General features: G+C 46.2%; 1 protein-coding gene across 4 annotated transcripts in view; it reads right to left on the bottom strand.

The window, feature by feature from the left end:
* Positions 1-22160, bottom strand: part of ANKRD11 (ankyrin repeat domain 11) — a 134679-nt gene that overhangs the window by 100794 nt on the left and 11725 nt on the right. For 3 of the 4 annotated variants that reach the window (XM_027646983.1, XM_027646984.1, XM_027646985.1), the window contains exon 2: positions 9809-9888. The gene's annotated coding sequence lies outside the window, so the exon portion shown is untranslated. Of the gene's footprint in view, positions 1-9808; positions 9889-11019; positions 11039-22160 lie in introns of those variants that run through there. The other variant, XM_027646986.1, reaches the window with a different exon arrangement.

Here is a 22160-nt window from a genome sequence, read left to right as displayed (position 1 = left end):
TTGTTTGTATCTGAGAGTTGTTCCAACAAAACGTATTTAGGAGTATAAAACAAATAGAGTCCAGGACTTTCTTCATTCCTCTGAGCTACTGTAAATTAAATATTAATATAGAAACTATTTCTGTGAGCAAAGGAAAGCTTGGTATGGGGAGATTTCCACCCCCCCACCCTCCCCCCATTGTCTCACTCACAAAAGTATTCACTTTAAAGTGATACCTGACTTTAAAGCCACTGTGTCCTCTGGGGCAGGAGCATCAGTGGGAGCACAGGATTCCAAAAGCAGCTGGACTTGCCTGTGTTCCTGGTAAAAACCATACAATTTGTCTGGTGACAGCACAGAAAATCACTGTATTGGAGGGTAATTTTAATACCCTATTATAATTAATTCAGCATTACAAACCAGGAAGTCTCAGCCTACAGCAGTATCCTGGAGGAATCCAACTTACAGACAGAACTACCAGAAGAGACCACCAATGGGGGATCAAACCAGCCATTGATCACTTCACTGGCAGCTATTTTGGTGTGTAAACCATCAAAGTTGAGCTTTTTTTTCCACATCATTTTGCTTCAGCACCCAGGGTGTTTGGGAATGCAAGGCTGAGGAATAACTCGGCTTGGGCCACAGCACTCTGCGGACACGTCACTGGAATTCCATCCTGCTGTTATGCCCAGCTCACTGCTCCAGTTATCCAGCCTGAAGATCTAATTAAACCTCTTGCTCATCAGCACCTGAGCTCACTCAGGAGCAGCTCAGAGCTCAGTGCCATTTCTCAAGGAGGAAAAAAGGAGGTGAAGCAGCTCTGAAGGCTCCTGTGGGCAGAGACCATCAATCCACATTCCTCTCATGGAGTCACAGAACAGTTTGGGCTGGAAGGGATCTCAAAGCTCATTCCCTTCTACCCCCTGACAGGGGCAGGGACACCTTCAACTAGACCAGGTTGCTCTAAACCCCATCCAACTTGCCCTTGAACACTTCCAGGGATGGGGCAGTCACAGCTTCTCTGGACAACCTGTGCCAGGGCCTCAACACCCTCACAGGGAAGAATTTCCTTCTAATATCTAATCTAAATCTCCCCTTCTTTCAGTTTAAAGCCATTCCTTCTTGTCTTGTCACTCCAGCCTTTGTCCAAAGTCCCTCTCCAGCTCTCCTGGAACCGTTTTAGGCACTGGAAGGGGCTCTAAAGTCTCCCTGGAGCCTTCTCTTCTCCAGGCTGAACACTCCCAGCTCTCCCAGCCTGTCTCCAGAGCAGAAGGGCTCCAGACTTTGGATCAACTTGGTGGCCTCCTCTGGACTTGTTCCATCTGGACAGGTCCAAAGCACCATGTGGGACTTGGATAAAAAACCCTCCTTGGGTCCCCATCCCACAATCCCTGCACAACATGGGAATCAGCCCCAAGGACAGTATCTGGCTACAGGAAATCCAAACTGCACTTCAACTGGAATTGTGGCTGACCTTGAAGCAGGGGACATTTAAAAATACATCTGCATGTGCACATAGAGCTGTGGGTATTTTAAATGCTTTCCTACCTCAGCAAGCTTGAGGTCAAGGGAATGAGGGAAGTTTCTCCAGTTTATATACTCGAGGGTTTGGGTAAATTCATATATTCAGGTTCTTCTTATTTTATAGCACTAAATAACCAAAAACTGCAAGGAGAAAGAGGAGAATTTAGCAAAGGAAGGAGAATTCAGGCAAAGCCCAGAGGAGCTGCTATGTCGCTACTACCAGTTGGTTTAGACAGAGATTTCCTTCAGACTGTTGTAAAAGCAGCATTAAAAACGAGAGGAAAAAAGGATTCAGGCCTGGGCAGCTGCTACATCCAGCTGCAGTCCCGACTGGTGACAGGAAAAGAATACATGATTATTTTTCCTCATTATTTGTTTTCATGTTTTTACTTTGTCCAATTATTGACTACCTGTTGCCATTTGATTTTGACTCCGTAGAACTTCCATGTAGCACTAAAATGGTGTAATTATGTTAACAAACATAATTTACAATACAATAACGAGTAGACTTAGTACCAGTCTCTGAGGTTATTCAAGATAATCATGGAATCATGAAATACCCTGAACTGGAAGGGACCCAACAAGGATCACCCAGTCCAACTTTCCTCATGAGGAAGTTGTAGACAGGACTCAGGAGCAGACTTGGTTTATTCCTTTATCCTTAAACCCTTCCTTACACCTCTCCAAAGTTACAGCTCCAAAGCAAAACTCTCCAATCACCATTTTTCCTCTAACCTAAAATAAATTTCTCTGAATATTTATTTCCTATATTATCTTCAACCCAAATGTGCATTTCTCTTACAACAGTTAATTCCAATTAAGAGAACGTTGAAAAGCTTCCTGCAAAAAACAACTACAGGATATTGGCAAGACTACAAGAATGAGGTAAAAACTACTGAAGACAACAAAATAATTTTCTTCTGACTGTGCAACATAAAAAGAAAGTATATTTCTCATATGACACCCGTAATAAGTCTGGGTCCAGCAGAGAATAACCAGAGCTATTCAACACTGACCTTTGAATCCTTGTACCGTTCAACAGCTGAAAAATTATATAAAAGGATAAAAATGGCCAAAATTAGAGAGCTCCTCCTGGCCTACCCACCCGTATCCACCAAACTGATCAGCTTCCCTCAGTTTTGCAGTTCCTCCAAATATTTCCCTACATTCCCTTGCTGTCGGTATCTGGCTGATCACTGGAGCTCGTCTCCGTCCAGTCAGCCTGGGGGAGAGGCTGGAGGTGCCCACATGAACACATCCAGCACTGCCACTGACACCCCATCTCTGACCAAACTGGTTGACAAGACTCCAGGAAACTCAGAATTAAGGTTAAATGTCAGCCAAGGAAACTCACAGGGAACATGCTCTGAAACCACCTGGCTCTGCCCCATGGAGTCTGAGCCTCCCTGTGAGGCACATGACAGCTTCTTAACTACAACTTTTCCTGAAAACCTCTGCATCCTGAAAGCACTGACATTTTCTGAAGGGTACACCAGGAACCAATATTTTCACACTACTGTACCCCAAGATGAGTCCAGACACACAAACTCCATCAAAATCCAAGTGTTGTTCTTTCGGATCAGACAGAACCCAACTTCTGCCATCAGTGGTGATTGCACCAATGGTGTGAAGCTGGGAAAACTGGACATCACCTCAACAGAACCCCCAGGCATTTGCTCTGGAGTTTAGATAACCACCAAAATAAACATCTGGAAAACTAAACTCCAGTGACACAGTAAGGAAGAGAATAAAAACTCCAGTGAACATCTGGCCTCAGGCAGGAAAGTCATAGAATCCCAGGATGGTTTGGGTTGGGAGGGACCTTAAAGCTGAACTCATCCCACCCCCTGCCATGGGCAGGGACACCCTCCACTAGACCAGGCTGCTCAGGACCCCAAGCCCTTTTGTAATAAAAAAGCATCATCATCACCACCTGTTGTGTGACAGCATCGAACTGAACCCCAGTCCCCAGGACTGTTGTCCCAAGCACAGTTAGTTATGTGATATCAATCCACCTTGATTCTGCAGCTTAAGCCTTGGAGTGAAATCACAGCCTGGGAAAACTCAGGATAATATCACAGTGGTCTGTGTCTGTCCCACAAATCAATGTTGTTTTTGGTGTTCCAGTGACTCCCACACAAGAACCACCAGCGCTGCCTTCCCCTCTGTCACCACCACCGGGGGCCATTCCACTTGGATTGTTATTCACTAGGGCAAAAATGAAAAATAAGAATCCATGACCAATTCTACTTGCAAAAGCAAACACAGCATCCATTCACAGTGGTGATTTCCTAAAATAACCCGTACACACGCCTGCTGTCCCTGCTCCTCCTGGAGCGCTTCACCCAGAAAGGTGATGTTACACAAGCACATTCCTGGTTGATAAGGAGCCCCGTGCACCCAGTTCCCCAGAAATAGCTGTTGTGCTCCACAGTTATCCCTAATATCGATAACAACATGGATTTAAATTTCAAATAAATTCAGATGAAAGATTAAAGCAAGAACATCAGTTCCAGCACTGTGGAGATGCTTGTCTTCCATAATGAGGGAGCCCATAAAAATAACAAGGGAGAAGATTTATACCCAAGCTCCACCACAAAGAAAAAAAAATAGGGAATGAATTACTGATTTTTGCAGCTACTTAGTGGTAGGAACAGATGGTTCCAGGCAATAGTATTGACAACCTCAGAAGCTCCCACCCCCAAAGGTGAGCTGCTAAGTCTGTTCCAAATTCAAGAGTCAAAAGCATCGCAGCTGAGATGCCGCTCTCAGGGGAAGTGCCGAGGTTCAGCCAGTCCCACAGCCCCAGAAATGTGCTTCACTCACTGCTGTTCTGCCCCGGCCCTCTCCAAGGGCTGTGCCTTCCCAAACGCCCCGAGGCAGCTCCTGCAGCCACCTGCCCACTCCAGGGTAAGCTGGAGAGGTGGGGAAGGCAGACCACGGATGGAACAGCTCTGAGGTAAAGCAGAGCTGTCAGGGTTTGTCCACCAACCCAAAGCCACTTCTGAGGCCAAAGCCAGGCATGCCAGCTTCCCAAAACACCCAGGCACAGGGAGTACTTCCAGGAATTCCAGCCCCTGGGGGACTCTGCCATGGGGGGTACAGCCAACAGCCCCTCACTCCATATCCACAATTTTCTGCAAAACACCCCAAAGCTCCCCTCTCTCAGTTCTTGTACATCTCCAGCAAAAGGAAACAATCAGCCCGTCCAGTCACAACCCAAGATCAAAACACCCATTAAAACATTAACTTGTTAAAGACAATCCAGCCTTGGATTTCTGAAGAAGTCCAGCAAACCACCATAAAACAGGGATACTACACAGCACTGGAAAAACTGCTGAGCACCTCCCTGCTCATGTCAGACACTTGGGTGGCTCAGCCAAACCACCTTCCATACAAGGGTTCCATAAATTCACATACACTGGATCACCTACTATTCTGCAGCTCCAAGCACAATTCCCACCTCACAGGGTGTCCAGTAGTCAGCGTGTTCCTGTCAGACACTTGTAACCCCACTAAAGATGCCCAAGTCACTGATGCAGCTTCCTCAGCATTCCCATGACATGAAACACAAAAAAACCAAACTTTCCCCCACTTAAAGAACTCAGGGATTCAAATGTCAAAATCCCCAGGTTCACCAACATCTACACAAAAGAGGAGGAAACGAGGACATTCCAAACTTCATTCCAGAAGTACAACGCTGTGCCTGGTCCTTTGGGGGCTCCTGAGGTGGGAACACCTCTTACTGCCAACTGCATCATCTGCACTCAATCACACCATGATGGACACCTTTGGAAAACAAGGGATTTCAGCCATATTGTGTCACGCTGCCACTTCACTCCTTGTCACCTCTCAGCCAGAGTGTCACTTTCCCAGGGCGGGGACCAGAACTTTGAAGAACAGGCTTTGGTGCTCCATAAAACACATGTAAATAAATAAACCCATCCAAACACTCCCCTCGATCCCCAGGCCACAACCTGCCTCCAGCACTTTTACTTTCCCAAGAGGCCACACCCAGGAACGCCCTTTCACAACAATGGAAGCAGAACCGGCCCCTTACTCCCCAAAATACCTACAGATCCCTTCCTGAAATCCAGCTTCCCTGTGTCACCTGGGCTGGGTGGCTCAGGAATTTTCCTGTGTGAAGTTACAGACTGGCAGTTACTGGAAATGATGATCCCTTGCATTGTCTATGTTATGAGCTTGTTTCAATGAACTTTTTCCTAAATACAACTGTGATTTTTAAGTGTACATTATGTTAATTGATATAAATCTACATATTCCTAACTCAAAACTGTACATTGTTCAGTGTAGGTTACATTAGTGGATAGAAATGTACAAAATCCCAACTCCAAAGTAGATTTCTTTTAAAAATTAGGATTTTTGTGGTCGCAATACAGTCTTATTCTCAAAGAATAAGATTATTCCAAACTAAGTAGAGTCAAGGAAAAAAAAACCAACTATTTTCCTTCTTTTTAGGCAATTATTGGCATGGCTTTCTCTAGTTCAAAACACAAGAGGAAGGAGGACAAGGTTGTATTTGGTTGTGGGTTGGTCTCATCAATAACTCCCATCTGTGCCATGGATACACTCGGAGCTGAATTACACCCAAGGAACAAGTCAAGCGAGACATTTTTCAAAGCAGCCCCTGCTCAGCTCAGGTCTGTTCATTAAGGTGCTGCATTGTGCTCCAGCTTGGCTTATTAGCAGTGGAAAGGTCAGAGAAAGTGAATTAATGGAAGTGCTGCGCTCTCCAACATCTGACACGCAAGAGAGGAGCCTCCCTACCTACATTTCTCCTGAAAGGTACGTTCAAATTGAGGGCATGTAGGTGGCACCTGCCAAAAGTGGCATGTGAATAACATTGGCAATTTAACAAATTCTGGGAAAATACAGAGAACTGTAAAAGCAGCAATTCAACCACTCAAAGCAAATGCTTGTGCTGAGATTACAGTTGAAAAAGCAGCTTTTTCACGGGGACAGGGGGAAGGATTTAAAGCTCTTTCCTGTAGGTCTCAGCAGGGTTTTGTGTCCAAAAACTCAAGGCCTGTTTGACACACAAAGAAGCCCAGACTCACAGTTAAGCCACCTCTACTTAACCTCTGCTGGCAGTGAAGATACAGCTTTAAAAATTAAATTCAGACTTTGTCACTTCAGTGCTGTCCAACAGAGCACAGCCTGGACACGCAGGTTTACTGCTCCCAAGGGCTGTGAAGACCCACCTCCCACACAGGTACGACAGTGTACAAGCACCCTGGGATGCTCTCCAAACCCACCTCCCCTTCCCAGGCCGAGCTAGGCATCAGCAAAAACCCAAACTGGATCCTGTGAAACACTCCAGACAAACCTGCACCTGGAGAGTCACCCAGCTGCTTTACAGCACTCCCAAAATCTGTACTTTTTCAGGAGAAAGGGTTCCACAGCCAAAGCCAGCAAAGCCACAAACCACACAGCTCTACCTCTTTAATGCTCCATAGAATCATGGAACAGTTTGGGTTGGAAGGGACCTCAAAGCTCATCTTGTTCCACCCCTTCCATGGGCAGGGACACCTTCAACTAGACCAGGTTGCTCCAAGCCCCATCCAGCTTGGCCTGGAACACTTCCAGGGATGGGGCAGCCACAGCTTCTCTGGGCAACCTGTGCCAGGGCCTCACCACCCTCCCAGGGAAGAATTTCTTTCCAATATCTCATCTATCCCTGCCTTTAGGCACTGAAAGGGGCTCTAAGGTCTCTCCAAAGCCTTCTCTTCTCCAGGCTGAAGAACTCCAACTCTCTCAGAATTATTAACATGGCACTAGTAATTCCACTTGCCCATGGCTTCCCCTCCATTCTCCAGGCCCTGCTTCATAACACATCAGCTTCTCCCCCTGAAAGCCAATGTTCCCATATCCCAGGACCCCATGGAAAGCCGCTCTCCTCGGCTCAGTGGTGACCAACATGCTAAAGAACAAAGACATGCTGGTGTTTTATTTTCCAACACCTCTAATCTGGAAGGGATAAGAATTGAAATACATGGAAAAAAGCCAGCAAGCTCATCAGAACACTTCTATGCAGAGAAATATCTTCCTGGTGGAATACTGAGCTCGATTCCCCTCAAAGCAGTAAAAATTGAGACCCATATACGAGAACGTTTAAGAGCATTAATAGAAAAACATGGAGCATTTAAGTGAAGTCACGTTCCAGCTAAACAACGCTCCCATTATTGCAGCATCTGACTTTCCGAGGACAATTCAATCCTGGCAGCCTGGATTGTAATTGCTTTTCCACTACAGGCCTCAGCTTTACACTCGTGCCCTTCTCAGGAGGTCAGAGCGCTGCTGCAGCTCAGAAAACAATTCTGCTCCGTGCTCCTCATTCATCCTTTTAATCCCACACCTGCATATTCATTAGGAACTCCCTGAAACACCACTGCCAAGGCCACCACTAAAGCTGCTGCCTGGAGAAAGCCTTGGCCCCTCTGCTTCCCTGTGAAGGTGTTGGGAACACACAGATCTCTCCAGCTGTTGGTGTTGGGGAGCAATTGAGTCACCAAACCCCAGGACAAGCCCAATGTAGTGCAGTTGTTTCTGCTGCCAACAGGAAAAAGAAAATACCACTGCCCAGAAAAGTGGCTGCCCCATCCCTGGAAATGTTCAAGGCCAGGTTGGACGGGGCTTGGAGCAACCTGGGCTAGTGGAAAGTGTCCCTGCCCATGGCAGGGGATGGAACGAGATGGGCTTTAAGGTCCTTCCAACCCAAACATTTCTGTGGCTATGACAAATTTGGCTTGTTTTGAGTAAACCCTTCCAAACGGGGTCACTCAAATACACCTGAATATTGGGTAAGTTTTCGTCATCCTGCTTTTAAAAAGACGGTTTGCATTCAAAAAGCCAAACACCATTTACTTCAAAACTCAGAATTAAACATCTTTGTCCCCACCTAGGAAATAAAACAGGCAGCAAACAGCAACCAGCCTGGTTTACCACTGATGTCAGGGCTGAGCCGGGTTTTTCAGGGCCCTGCCGAGCTTCTAGGAAGGATGAAGGAGCTCCTGCACACACTGGGAAAAGGGCTCAAACCTGATACACTGTAATTACTTAACGGCCCAGGGAGAGTCACTGATGCCTGCTCTGCTTTGTTCCACTGTGAAAGGCTTCTCCTGCTATTAATATTCACCAGGGGAAGCTGAAATAACATCTTGTCTCCACCTGAATACCTTGCAATTATTACAGACACACTAAATACAATGATTTTTATTTTCCCCCCTCAAAATCCAGGACAAAAGGCACCTTCCAGCCTGTAAAGGCACCTGATAGGGCAGGGTTGGACTTCCACATGGAGCAACTCTCCTTCACCAACAGCCTTCCTCGTGATGACAACAACTTCAACACAAATAATCCCACTGCAGCAGGAACCCAGAGGTCAGCCAAGGACCAGAGCCCCAAGGCAGGAGCCACACACTGGAGTTATACACTGGGAGCCTTCTCCATAGGATTCCTGGGCATGCTGGGGGTGACCTTGAACCCCTCCATGACATGCACCGCCCAGATGAGCTCACACAGCCTTTAATCAGCTCCCAGCACAGCAAACCACCAGCACTGCAGAAACACCAGCCACAACAACCCCAAAAAACCAGCCAGAACAACCCCCTGCCTCCAGCTCCATCCACACCACCGGGACTTCCAGGACAGCACCAGCCTCTTACCATGAAACAGAGGCAAAAATATCATTTTCCCCCTAAACTGCACTCTACAACAGCCTGTTATTTCTACATCTGCTAATGCTCTCAAAAAGTTGAATCCTAACACTGAATCAAACTGTAGTCTCAGCAGATTGGGAGGTTTCTCTGCCCAAAATGAAACGTAGGTGCCATCTGTTTCAATTAGACTAATCACAAGGAGACATAACATTGGGAAACTAATAGACTTTGCGTTTTTTCAAGACACTTTGAAAGCAAAGAGAAAGAAAGAGGATCATGATATTATTTAATACTCAGCACCACCAACAACCTGCACAGTCTGCTGGGCAAACCTGTGCTGGAACTGCCCAGGCAGGAAATTTCACTTTTATTTCACTGAAGTCAGAGAAAAACTTAATATAATCAAAATTGTCTAAAATTAAAAAGGCACCTCAGAACTACAGACAGGTCCTAAGATATTCCTGGTTAGTACCTTTTTATCATCTCATGGAATTTGCAATTTTTACCTTCAACGTTCAGAAAATAAAGACTTTTAAAAGAGGCAAAACCAAACACTCCAACAGGGACACGAGCACTTACTAGGGAATAAACCAGAATATTTAGATAGAAATAAAGTCAATATTTACCGATTCCATAGTTGAAAGCTCTTCTTAGCAGGACATATATTAAAATCCAACAGAGGTGTGTCCCAAAAACGCTGTGTAATCTGAAAAACAGAGGAATAGGTCCATTAGAAAATTAAAACAAGGGAATTTTATTCACAACACGCACGCTGGATTTGGGTACATGAAGGTTACCAAGTACAAACACTTGCCTAATCCAGAAATAAACTCCCTGATAACAAGTCTGCACGAACAGAGGAACACAAGGAATAGTGGAAGCTCAGCCGAGCATCCATCACATTCCATAACTTTCTGATAATAGATTAAAAAAAATCACTTGTCTCAAGGTTTCTGTGACCATCTGTGTGGTTTCAGAGCCATTTTATTTACAAAAAAAGGTATGTCAGCCCCCAAACTGTGAGCAGCTCATGAACCAAAGACAGGCAGAGCCAGCATGAGCTCCCACGCCAGGAATTCACCTTCCCAAACAACTCACGGAATTATCCACCAACTCACGGAATTATCCACACCACCACCACTCTCTTCTCAAGCACACCTTTGCTCTGAATAGCAGTGAATCCACTACGAACCTCTAACTTTATTTTCCAACCAGCTGTCACTGTACTTTCAAAGATATTTTTCCAGCTACAAATTCCCGAAGTGAAATTTCCGATGCTGGGCAAGAACCAGCAGGAACTCTCAGCACCCGAAGTGAAGGGGAATTACAGTCATTAACTGGCACATGAAAGGATTGGCAGATTCCAAGCTCAAATCCTGCACTCCTCATGTTCCCAGGTCAGACAAGTCAGCCCAGGTTGCTCCATCCTGGGGGTCCCCGGCTCTGCCCATGTCCCACCACCACGTCTGCTCACAAACAAATTCCACCCCAGGCAGAACAAGCCAGTCAGTTCCAGAGGAGATCCCCCAAGAGTCACAGTCATCCCCTGCAGAAGGGCTGAGTTTGGGATGGCACAGCTTCATGGGAATCTGCACAAGTCACAGGAGAAAGGAAAAATCTGAACTACAAATAAGCCTGTTTGGGGACTGGCAGTGTGGAAGAGCAGAGCTTGGACACAGCCATGTGTAAAACACTACCTTATCCCAGAAAAACTGGAGCTTCTGCTACACTTCCACAGAGAAACAGGTCAGGAAAGGAACTTTTTGTAAAGAAATAAGCTGCTGATGCACTGCAGGTCCAACTGCTAAAGCCCAGCTCCAGAGGAGAGCAGCAGTACCTGAGGCACTGGGAGCACTGGGCCTTCTCCAGTCCAACTGCAGGTACTCTGCCCTGTACAAAGAGGTGAAAGGGTGAACTCCAAGCTCCACATCCTGCTCATGCCAAATTCCCCAAAATCCCACATCCCATCTCTAGACACTGCAAACCACACTGAGGCACACAGGGACCAACCCCTGCTCCAGCTGACAGTGGGAAAATCTGGATTTCTCCCAAATTACCCTTCCTTCTAAAAGCAGAAGTGCTAAACCCCAATTTTTTACTCAAAAACTCACATATATAAAGTTACAAGTGGGGAACTACAAAGTACAAAACACTTCAGCTTTTGTTTGCTCCACTTCCAGCTGCCCCTTTCCAAGGGCTAAAGATTCCCCAACTCCAAGACCACCATAACTCCTTGGACCTCCACGTGCTGATGGTCTTCCTCCTCTTCCTCCTCTCATACTCACTGAGAACACTCAGCTTCTTGTGTTCTTTCCCCAAATGCTCCCACAGAATCATTTAGGCTAGAAAAGACCTCTGAGATCATCGAGCTCAACCTTTAACCCAACACCACATTGTCAACCACACCACGGCACTGAGCGCTCTCACATCCATGTTTTCACTGTGGGGCTCCAACCACTGCTTTTAAACCTTATTGTATCTATTATTCCTCTTCCAAATTCCATCTGCACAACTTCCAGGCCCAGCTCCCTCACATCACGCTCTGGAGCCCAACACTTCTTTAAACAGCATCAGATTTAGTTCCCCATAACGTTATCACACTGGGACTGGCCTTGCAGAGCAGGTGACAATTTTATACTTTATTGCTGCACATCACCTTACAACTTCTGATTTAGCTGGATCCCTGCCTTCCAAGAATCACCCAGGAGAGACCCTAAGGCCAGCTAGGACAGTGGAAGAGATCAGGAACCCCCGGAGAGCCTTGTTTGTTTTGGGAATCTTTCACTCCCCAACGAAGAGCCAAAGGGAGGATGTCCAGATGAGCAACACAGCTGCATCCAGGGCAGAGCTGCTTCCAGCTGAGCCAAGGGAAGTCTTTGGAACCTCAGTGAAAAGGAGCAGGCCAATATAAACCCAAAAACCCAGAGGAACACATACAGGCACACAGTCCTGACTCAAAGAAAGGAATCCTGTGGCAGGTAAACTTCTCCAGACAAGCAAAGAAAGTTGTTTGACATTTTTCTTTGAGAAGAGCAGGAGATACATGGCTACCTCATGGATTTCTCCATGGCCAGGGAGTCCTGGAGCATTGAGGGATCCCCTGACAGCAACTGCAGCCCTATGGAGCACAATAATACTTGCACAGCAACTTTTCCAGCAGGATTCCCCTTCTCATTAGTGCTGCTTTGGGGCAAGAAGTTGTTTTTGGATTCAAAGTCAGACTTGCATCAATTCAGATTTCCTGGTGATCCAGAACTAAGCAGCGTAACAGGATTTCAGGATGAGATTTAGATTCTGGTTGAGACTAACTTCTGAATGGAAAAAAATCTCCAGGGACTAGGAGAGCCTTTTTCCACAGCACTCATCTGCTTCCCTCACAGTAATTCCACAAAGAGACAGAATTTCAATGAGGCAGCTCTCCAAGGGCTCCAGTGAAAATATACACAGGGGAGCACACGGGACACCACGGAGCTCCTGCACTCAGATAAGCTCCATTTCCTCCAACACAGAATCAAGAGGGATCACGAACAACAAATTTGGAGGGAGGGGAAATCCAGAAGTGTTTTTCAATGCACTTCATAGGCATGTTCAGCACAGCTTTGTGCCTGCCTGACCACACTGAGACAGCACAGCCAGAGCTTTCACCTGCTGGAATGGGGAGAAGAGTTGTTTCCAAGAAATCCCCATAAATTTGAGATAAATATCCAGCTGCAGTGCCCTCCAGCCTATCAGCAGCTCCCAGCCCAGCCATCTCCAGGCACACACACAAACTGTCATGTTCCACAGCCGCTCTCACCCTTTACAGAGAGATTCCCAGCAACAGGGTAAGCTCCAGGAGTTGCCTTTCACTATAGTTTCCAAATATTTCCACAGCAATCACATCCCAACTATGCTCAAACAGAGCCAATTACTCAAATGAAAAGCCAAAGCACAGAGAGAATTCCACTGGTCCTCAAAAAAAACCTCTCAGCGTTTGAATGTGACAAAATCATAGCATCAAATAAAATTTAATTTGATGGCTTTCATAACTGAAGTAGGTGATATATTCTTGGTCTTAAAGTTCCTTTATTTTGCCCTGAAAATAATAGGTATGCTGAGATCTACAGTTTTTAAAGTTCCTGTCATCTGTGCCACTTGATAAAAAATACAAAATAACCTGGTACTGTCCTCAAAAACACAGATCAAGACACTGGTGTGGATGAAAAGCCCAAGGGTCAATTTCTCCCATTGTAACAAGCATGAAAGAAGGGAAAGATGTGATTCCTGTGGAACTAAATTGTTCTTTCAGTGTTTTAACTGAAAGTCTCACAGGGACAACACAGACTACAAGAACTGGGGGTTGACAGAAGCCTAAATTCAGGAATGACCAAGCTGCCTGGAGACCTCCAGTGAACTAAGAGAGGTCAGGATCTGTGATGACAAATCACAGAATCCCAGAATGGTTTTGGATGGAAGGGCCTCAAAGCTCATCTCATTCCAGTCCCTGCCATGGCCAGGGACACCTCCAAGCCCCATCCAACTCCCAGGGATGGGGCAGCCCCTGCTCCTCTGGGCAACCTGTGCCAGGGCCTCACCACAGTAAGTATTTTTAACATGTTTCACATACTCCTCAAGATCTGTCCAAAACAAAAAAAAAAAAGGCAGTTAAACCCTTTTATACCATGCTTGAATTTCATTAAGCTAAAAAACTAATTATCAGCAGAAGCTGAACATTTCACAGAGTTTATCCCTTGTAAGCACACAAGATGCAGCTCAGCAGTGAACTCTGAATTGCTGGACATACCAACTTCACTACTGGTTATCTGGTCTCTTCATACCAGATATTTAAAGTTTGCTACCATGACACAGGATATCTTAGAATCATCAACCTCTAAAACTACCTATTGTTTCTCCTGGAAAGATCCACAAAAGCAGCCTGACAGGTACTTGGCAGGGTAAAAATCTGGGGCTGTCAGAAGAGCCCCAGCTCCAAAACCCTGCAGGAACTTGGAGAATCTTGGCATGATGTGGCACAGGAGCCAAACAAGCCCCAATAGCTTCCACTGAACCAGACTTTTCAATTCTGTGCACACAATTAGGAGTGCTGGAAACATAGGAGCATGTTCCCTCTTCTCCTCCTTCACCCTGACCACCCTTCTGTGGCTTCTCCAAGGAGTGGAAAGTCCTAAGTCAAAACAGAGCTGCTGGGACTGCTCTGAGCAGCCTTGGGCTGCAGCTCAAGGTTGCACCAGAAACCACCACCAAGACCAGGGCTGAGGACGCTGTTTGCCATGATTTAGTTTGCCCAAGCTAAAAAAACCCCTCCTCTTGTTTTAATAATGGTAAATGCCTTAAAGATTGTGCACTTTTATCCCAGAATCATTAAGGTTGAAAAAGCCCTCCAAGACAATCCAGTCCAACCTGTGACTGATCCCCACCTTGTCACCCAGCCCAGAGCACTGAGTGCCACATCCAGGCATTCCTTGGACACCTCCAGGGATGGGGCCTCCACCACCTCCCTGGGCAGCCCTTTCCAATGCCTGACAGCCCTCTCCATGAGGAAATTCTTCCTGAAATCCATCAGCAAATGGATAAAGAAGTCTTAACCACACAAGCAGCACCTGCCTAACAAAAGCAATAACTTCCATCAAGTGGCCTCTCTGTCACAAATGGAAGTAAGAAAAAGGTCGAAACACCCAAAAATAATTGTCCACTACCCCTTCAGCAGCTCAGGGAGCTACAGGCATCCCTGTCTGTCAGCTCCAATGCTCCAAATAATCTCCCAGACCTTGCAATTTTTCATTTTCAGAGCTCCAGTATGAAATGTAATTCCCTAAGACTGCTAGGTCCTTCCAGCCTGGCTGAATCTCTTCCAGAAAGGTGCATCATCAGGCTCATTTCTTTATGACGTGACCTGCACGTGCAAAGCAAAGATGCTCTGTCTGGCTTTGGGAGAACACATCATTACTACTGGGACACAGGAAAATGAAGATCCACATTAACTCGTGAGAACACGCTCTCAAAAAACCCCTCAGCACAGACCAGCAGCAGCAGATCTGCTCTCAAACCACCTGAACTGGTTTGCCAGCCAGCCAGAAACTTCATCATCATCTACAGAACCCTCAAGTTGTTTATTTTAGTGTAGCGTAAGCTCTTAATTCCTAAGCCATTTGGAAAACACAGGATGCACAGTGGTGTGGATATTCCAAGCAGAACTGATCCATGATCAGATTTAGTTCACATGAAAACAAGAACAAAATGTGACCTCTGTATCCTGAAAATTTGCTGAGCCCCACCAGAGAAGTAGTAAATATCCAACCCAATTATTTCAGTCAGACACAAAGACAGCATGAATAACAAAGCTTATGTACTGCAGCATACACAGACATGTAAAATTCAGGGCGTAACAGTTGAAAATCAAATATTATCCAAGAAAAGACAGAAACCAATACACACTAAGTTCAAGTAAAAGGTAGGAGGATCAGACAACAAATGCTCTTCCTGGGCATAAAACCAAGAAAGAATAAAGGAAAACTAGTGAGAAATAAAGCAAATAAAGTCAACACTATGAGCAGTAAGATTCCCAGATGCTGACAATTAGAAAGGTTTATGGGAAAACTAAAATTAATCAAGTATTAGAAAATACATATATTCAATAGCTACAGAATATAAGTTTTCAGCAAAAACCTGCCTGGAGATTACTCAACTCCTGCCCATAGGTACCTGTAGAAGAATTGCTAGGATTCAGCCAGCAAACAAATGGAGGTGCCAGGTTTCCAGCTTAGGTTTGCCCAAAACCTGTCTGCACTTCAAATAACCCCAGTGACCCAGGGGAATTTCTCCCATTTGAGCTCTGAAAGATCCAGGATGAAGCACAAACTGACCCACCAAAGGGGACACTCAGAGGTGAGTTCAGAACACAGACACAATTAGTGCCCATCTCTGAGAGCTCCAAAACCCTACCGTGCCCTTTTGTCAGGCTAGAAAATCCTGAAGCTCCAATTTGTCCTAATTAATTGTAGAATCACGGAATGGTTTGGGTTGGAAGGGACCTTAAAAGCTCATCCAGTTCCACCCCCTGCCATGGGCAGGCACACCTTTCACTAGACCAGGTTGCTTCAAGCTCTGTCCAACCCAGCCTTGAACAGTTCCAGGGATGGGGATTGAGCTCCAAGATGTTGGCCTTCACCAACCCAATAAAGGCAAGAAGGATGTTCTCTGGAATTAGAGCCATAATTTAAACTGTGGTCATAGTTGCCATCACAGTCCATGTACCTTCTCCTTTCCATTCCTCCTAAATACAAGTCTGAGGTGGGACAAACACATCCTTCCTGTCTCCAGACTGAACCTCTTCCCGTGACTTCACCATAAAATTCAACTCAATTCCCTCTGTACATTCTCTAAAGGGAAGGAGGAGGGTAAACGATGCTACTGGTCCAGGACGATCTCCCCTTTATTTAAAATATGAATCTGCATTTCTTCCTCCATGCTCAATTTTAACACATTGAGAAAATACAGACCATTTTTCAGAAGAGTGACAAACACATCTGTCACCTCTGCAGTCTCAGAGATTTGCATCCGTGCAATTTGGTGGCAAATTGGATACAGGTTACTATTAATACCTGAACTATTTCCTTTCCTCTCTGAATGCTGATTGGTGAAAAGGATGCAAACATCCCATTTTAAAGCACACTAATTAGCCAAGGAGGAGTCAAGGAAGTCACTGTTCAGCCTTCAAGAACAGACATAGCTTCCCTCAAAGAGGAAAAACACAGCAAACTTATCCACAGAGTGGATTCTGAACAGTGGAATAAAATCTCCCCAGCCAAGAAAAATGTGTGGCCACACAAACATTACAATCAGACCTTCAACAACTCAGACACGGGTTTTTTAGGAATACGCAGGTGTCACTCAGAGCCCACATCCAGGCACATGTAAGGATCAGACACCATTCCCTGTCACAACCCAAGACAATCCAGGAGGTCCCCAGAAAGCAACATGAAAAATGTAATTGTAGAATGTGCTCAAGTCTTCAGTTCCCGACTTACAAGTGCCTTACAACCACCTCAAATTACACAGCAAGGAAAGAGCTGAAAGGAAGCACCTCCTTGATTTCCACATGGCATCTCTCCCCTATTGTCTGGGGCCTGGCAAGTTGAGGTCAGAATAAGATTCCTTAAAAATCCCACATACATTGAAAGCACCTAAAGCTTCAACTGATTTTTTTTTTCCCCCTTCTATTCTATGCCCTGAACAGGTTTAAGTAGCAGTTGTCATCACTAAAGAAGCTGCTCCCCTCCCACTTTCCATTCTCCTGAGAAAGGAGCACCCTGGCAGCACCAGGTCCAGGTGAGAAAGAGCTGCTGCCGCTTAGCTCAGGTACAGAAATCCAATCTCGAAAAGGGTGTGAGGAGGGCACAGGCCACCTCAGCCACATGGGCTCAGAGAGCATTGCTGAATAATAAAATAAGGAAACATAATAATAAAATAAGGAACTAGAATGTGTCTGTGCTAACAGATGTGACCCAGCCCTTCAGAGGGGCTCGAGGGATGTGGGTTCCTAAAGAGGGAGGGCTCTGGCCCCACTCAGTTGCTGGATCCCAGCTTCTCCCTTGGGCCACTCCAGAGCTTGTCCATAAATCAGCTGAACCTGCCAGACCAGCAGAAAACCTCCTCATCTTCTTCTTCCCACTGCTCTCCCGGCTCCAAAGGGGCTGGATTGGCTCCTGCCCCCCGGCTGGCTGGAAGGGTGGGGGAGCCTCACCACCCCCAGCAGCACAACCCCGCTCCGGCTGTGCCACGAAACCGCGCCCCAGGAAAATCCACAAACACCCGGAGAAAGGGCACATCCCTCCCTTCCAACACGGGGCCGTCCAAACAAACAGCACAGAGGGTGGCAAGGAAAGCGCTCAGAGGACAAAAGGACAGAGTCAGGATTAAACCCGGTCCCTTGATCCCTGGCCAAATGGCCGACCCATAAGCCCACGCAACCTCCAGAGCCAACTTAAAATCCTGAGTGTGCTATACTTTAGGTTATAAAATCATATTTAGACACACATTTCAAGTGTTCTTTGCTCTGCTGGTGGCTAAAAACAATGCCTTTGTCATCAAATCTTGCTCCAGCACGCTGACGTGACGTTTTTAACTCAGGAAATAAGATAATTATGGTTCAAGGTAAACAACTACAACTGTGCATCATAAACAGTTTCTAATTTTAAGCCTGAGTCCCTCTAATGCCATCCATATTTTAAAGACAGTTTCCTTACAAATGGTTGAGCTTGTCTGAGCAGCTTGTGACTGAGTCTGTGCTGATGAGCAGCAGCAGCAGGTCCTGGGAAAACAGGGACTGGTGTAGCAGGTAAAAGTCCAACAGACACAGCAAGTGAGCTCCAGTGTCAACATCATGGAATGGGTTGGGTTGGAAGGGATCTCAAAGCTCATCTCGTTCCACCCCTTGCCATGGGCAGGGACACTTTCCACTTGACCAGGTTGCTCCAAGCCCCATCCAGTCTGGCCTGGAACACTTGCAGGGATGGGGCAGACATAGCTTCTCTGGGCAACCTGTGCCAGGGCCTCACCACCCTCACAGGGAAGAATTTCCTTCTAATATGAATCTCCCCTTCTTTTTGTTTAAAGGTATCCCACCATGTCTTGTCCCTTCAGGCTCTTGTCCAAAGTCCCTCTCCAGCTCTCTTTGAGCCTCTTTAGGCACTGCAAGGGGCTCTAAGGTCTGCCCAGAACCTTCTCTTCTCCAGGCAGAACAAGCCCAGCTCCCTCAGCCTGTCAAGGTATGCCAAACATCAAAGGAGGAAAATACACTCTGAATCTTAAATAGCTGGAGAGGCAAAAGCTGTGTCTCCTGGAACACACAGAAAACAAAGTGCCGGGACCGGAGAGCTGCACACACTTATGCAACCCCTGCTGCAAGTCATTGTGGATCCCAGACCTCAAACGCCCCACTGCAGCTTCCCACTGGCACAAACAGCAGCAAGTCAAGTTGTAACTCGCTGGAGAGCATCAGCTACTGAGTTGTTCAACACCAGGCAGCAAACGCACCTCCAGCCCACAATGCTGTGTCTGAACTGGCCCTGCTGCTGCCCTAAAATATTCCCCAAAGTTACCTGGAAACAAAGGCTGACAATAAACAGCGGCGTCACAGCTGAGCCTGCAGCCAGAAACACTGCAGCACATCATGGGAACGTGTCTGGAGCTCCAGTGAGGATCGAGGGCACGAGCTGTCTGCTTCGGGATGAGTCATTGCACTCAGAGGTAGCAATAACTCCAGGACTGCTCTGAGGTGTTATCCTGGCAGGCTCCCATTCCTCCTCATCCCAGGAAAACATGCTAAATTACAACCAAACGAACAAAAATCCAACTCAAATCCCAGTGTCCTTACACAGCTGTGCCAGAAGAGCTAGGAGTGGTCAGAACTATCCCAGCAGTGGGAACGTGGCCGCTCCTGCAGGAGACGGAATGGCGAAGAGAAATCACATAGTAGAGCCTGTGCAGCCTGGGAGAGCTCGCTCCTCCAAAACTTTTCCTCATTAAACAATTCCAAACCACCCCACCCCATTGCTGTTATTGTTGTCAGAGAGGGAATTCCAAGCACAACAATGATTTCCACGACATTTTGCTGCTGGAAGAAGAAAACTGGTAACACTGCACAGCAAAAATACAGTTTCCACAGTAGTTCATCCAGTACAAGTCTCCTTCCTAAAGGGAACAGATTAACGTGCCTCAAATCCACTGTGCAGCAGGGATGTATTTTTAGATCGAGCCATCCAAAGGCAGTGATGTGGTGGAAGCCTCCCAGGCTGGAGTTGGCCATCTCTCCGCACCCTGGAGAGGGCAGCTCATTAAGAGGCTGCTCTGAGCAGAAGGAAACAATTCACCCACTCCCTGAAGAAATCCCTCTTCCTACGACAAGACAGCTCCTCTGAACGCTCCAGAGTCCCACAGCTCATCTTGATGTGCACCATTTTTTGGGAGCAGCCACATGTTAGAAGTGCTCTTCCTTCCCACATCTCCCCAACAATTAACGGAGTCAAATTCAATGCTGTGTTCACGGCAGGACACGGCACGTAGAGTGGCTCAAAGTCAACCCAGGGGTCATGAAAACAACAGTTTGGCTTCATAATGCTTTATCTGCAATTAACACTTTTCTATGATTTCTGATAAAGTAAAGCACGAGCTGCCATCTGAACCCAAATGCAAGTAAGTGAACCCTAAAAATAGCATGGAATCATGGAATGGTTTGGGTTGGAAGGACTTGAACCATATCATGCACCTCTGCCTTCATTCCCACACATGTGGGAATGCTGTTCCTGTGATACTGGAAATACCAACTCAACTTCAGCTCCAAAAATTGCTTCCTAATATTTCCTCATGCTATTCCATATTTTAACAGCTCTCACATAAAATGCCTTCAGATTATAAAGCATTTGGTTACAAACACTTGGTTTTCAGGTAGCTGAAGTAAAGCAAAAACTAAATAAAATGCATATAAACATATGAATTACAGAAAGTGTTTGTAATTTCACAAATTGCCAGGAATTCTGACTGTCTCATCTTTAGTTTAGATCTTTATAGAGTCCTATCTTTAGAGTTTAGAGACAGCACTGCCAGAACGTAGAAGGCATCACCTACCCCTCTGCAGAGGTGAATTTGGGTATCCCAAACATTTCACTGAGCAACACAAATGCTCAATTTGGAGCATTTATGGAATAACAGGTAGAAAAAAGAGGAAAAATAAAAATAATGGAGGAAAAATGTAAAAAGTCTATACAAGACCCAAAGTCCATACACGACCCAAAAATCCTGAGCAGAGCCTAGTCATTTTTCAGACTTTTATTAAAATTAGCTGTTGTGAAGCACATTTGCCCCTTGTGAATAGCAAAAGAGCACCAACATCACACAGTGAAAGACATGCAGAGGGGGCCAGAGGTAAACAGGGTTCCTCCATACCCACAGCACACACAGAACTGAGCTTACACACCTCAAAACCAGTTCATTTCTAATACAGTGTTCACAGAAGGCAAAATTACTCAAATCTGGTGTGTAGGTCTAAGGAAAATCAAGCTTTGCTTCAGCCCTGCCTCCCCTCCCAAGCCCTTCCTCCTCCAAATGCCTTAAATAGGATGTTACACTACTTGTTTATACGCCATTACAGAAAGACATGCTGGGTTTCTTCATCCTGCATTACAGAACAAAATGTTACCCAATTCCTTCTGTAAAGCACCAAGAAATAACTGTGAGACCATATGCATGGGGAAGCATCCACGTGCTGGAGTAATCTGGCCTTACATAACCGGCCATGGGCATCTGACCACAACCAGCAGCAAATAAAGGGCCAAAAAACAATCTAAAACCAGCTAAAAATTCATTTTGAGGGTTCTCATTCAGGAGACAAACGAAATTCATGCTTTATACAATTTGAGGTGAGGTTTCTGCCATGAAAATACACAGAGCAGAGAATCCTGGGTGGTTGGTTTTCTCTCCTTGAGCTCATCCCCAAAGCAAGAATGAATAATTTGCTAATTGGTGAGTTCAGTTTGAACCAATGCCACCGTGATTCTTATCTCAGTAGCTGGAAGGCAGCTCCTTCCAAGGATTCAACAAGCTAGTGGACACGGACAAAGGCAGAGATCATTCTCAGTGCATCCTAAAATGTCAGGAATCTGAGCACCGATAATCCTGGAGATCACAGAATCCACTGGCCAATGTGGCCACAGGTCCACTGCCCTGGACCCGTGGCCATGTTGTGGCTAGTACAGGCCAGGTGCCACTGGCCTTCTGGGTCACGTCGATGGGACAGTCACCAGGAACACAGCATCTCTGCCAGACATGCCACTGCTGCCCTTGCAAGGGAGGCATCTCCTGCCCTGGGATCCCTCTGCAACTAAGGCCAGGCCAGTGGCTGCTGCTGCTCCAGAACCACCGCTGCCATCAGAGACCCAGGGTAGAAGGAGTCATCACCGTGGTGCAGCGATTCCGGAGATG

The sequence above is a fragment of the Corapipo altera genome, unplaced genomic scaffold (assembly GCF_003945725.1).
Source record: "Corapipo altera isolate COAL_440 unplaced genomic scaffold, ASM394572v1 62, whole genome shotgun sequence".
NCBI classification, from domain to species: Eukaryota; Metazoa; Chordata; class Aves; order Passeriformes; family Pipridae; genus Corapipo; species Corapipo altera.
This window is presented reverse-complemented; position numbering and strand designations above follow the sequence as displayed.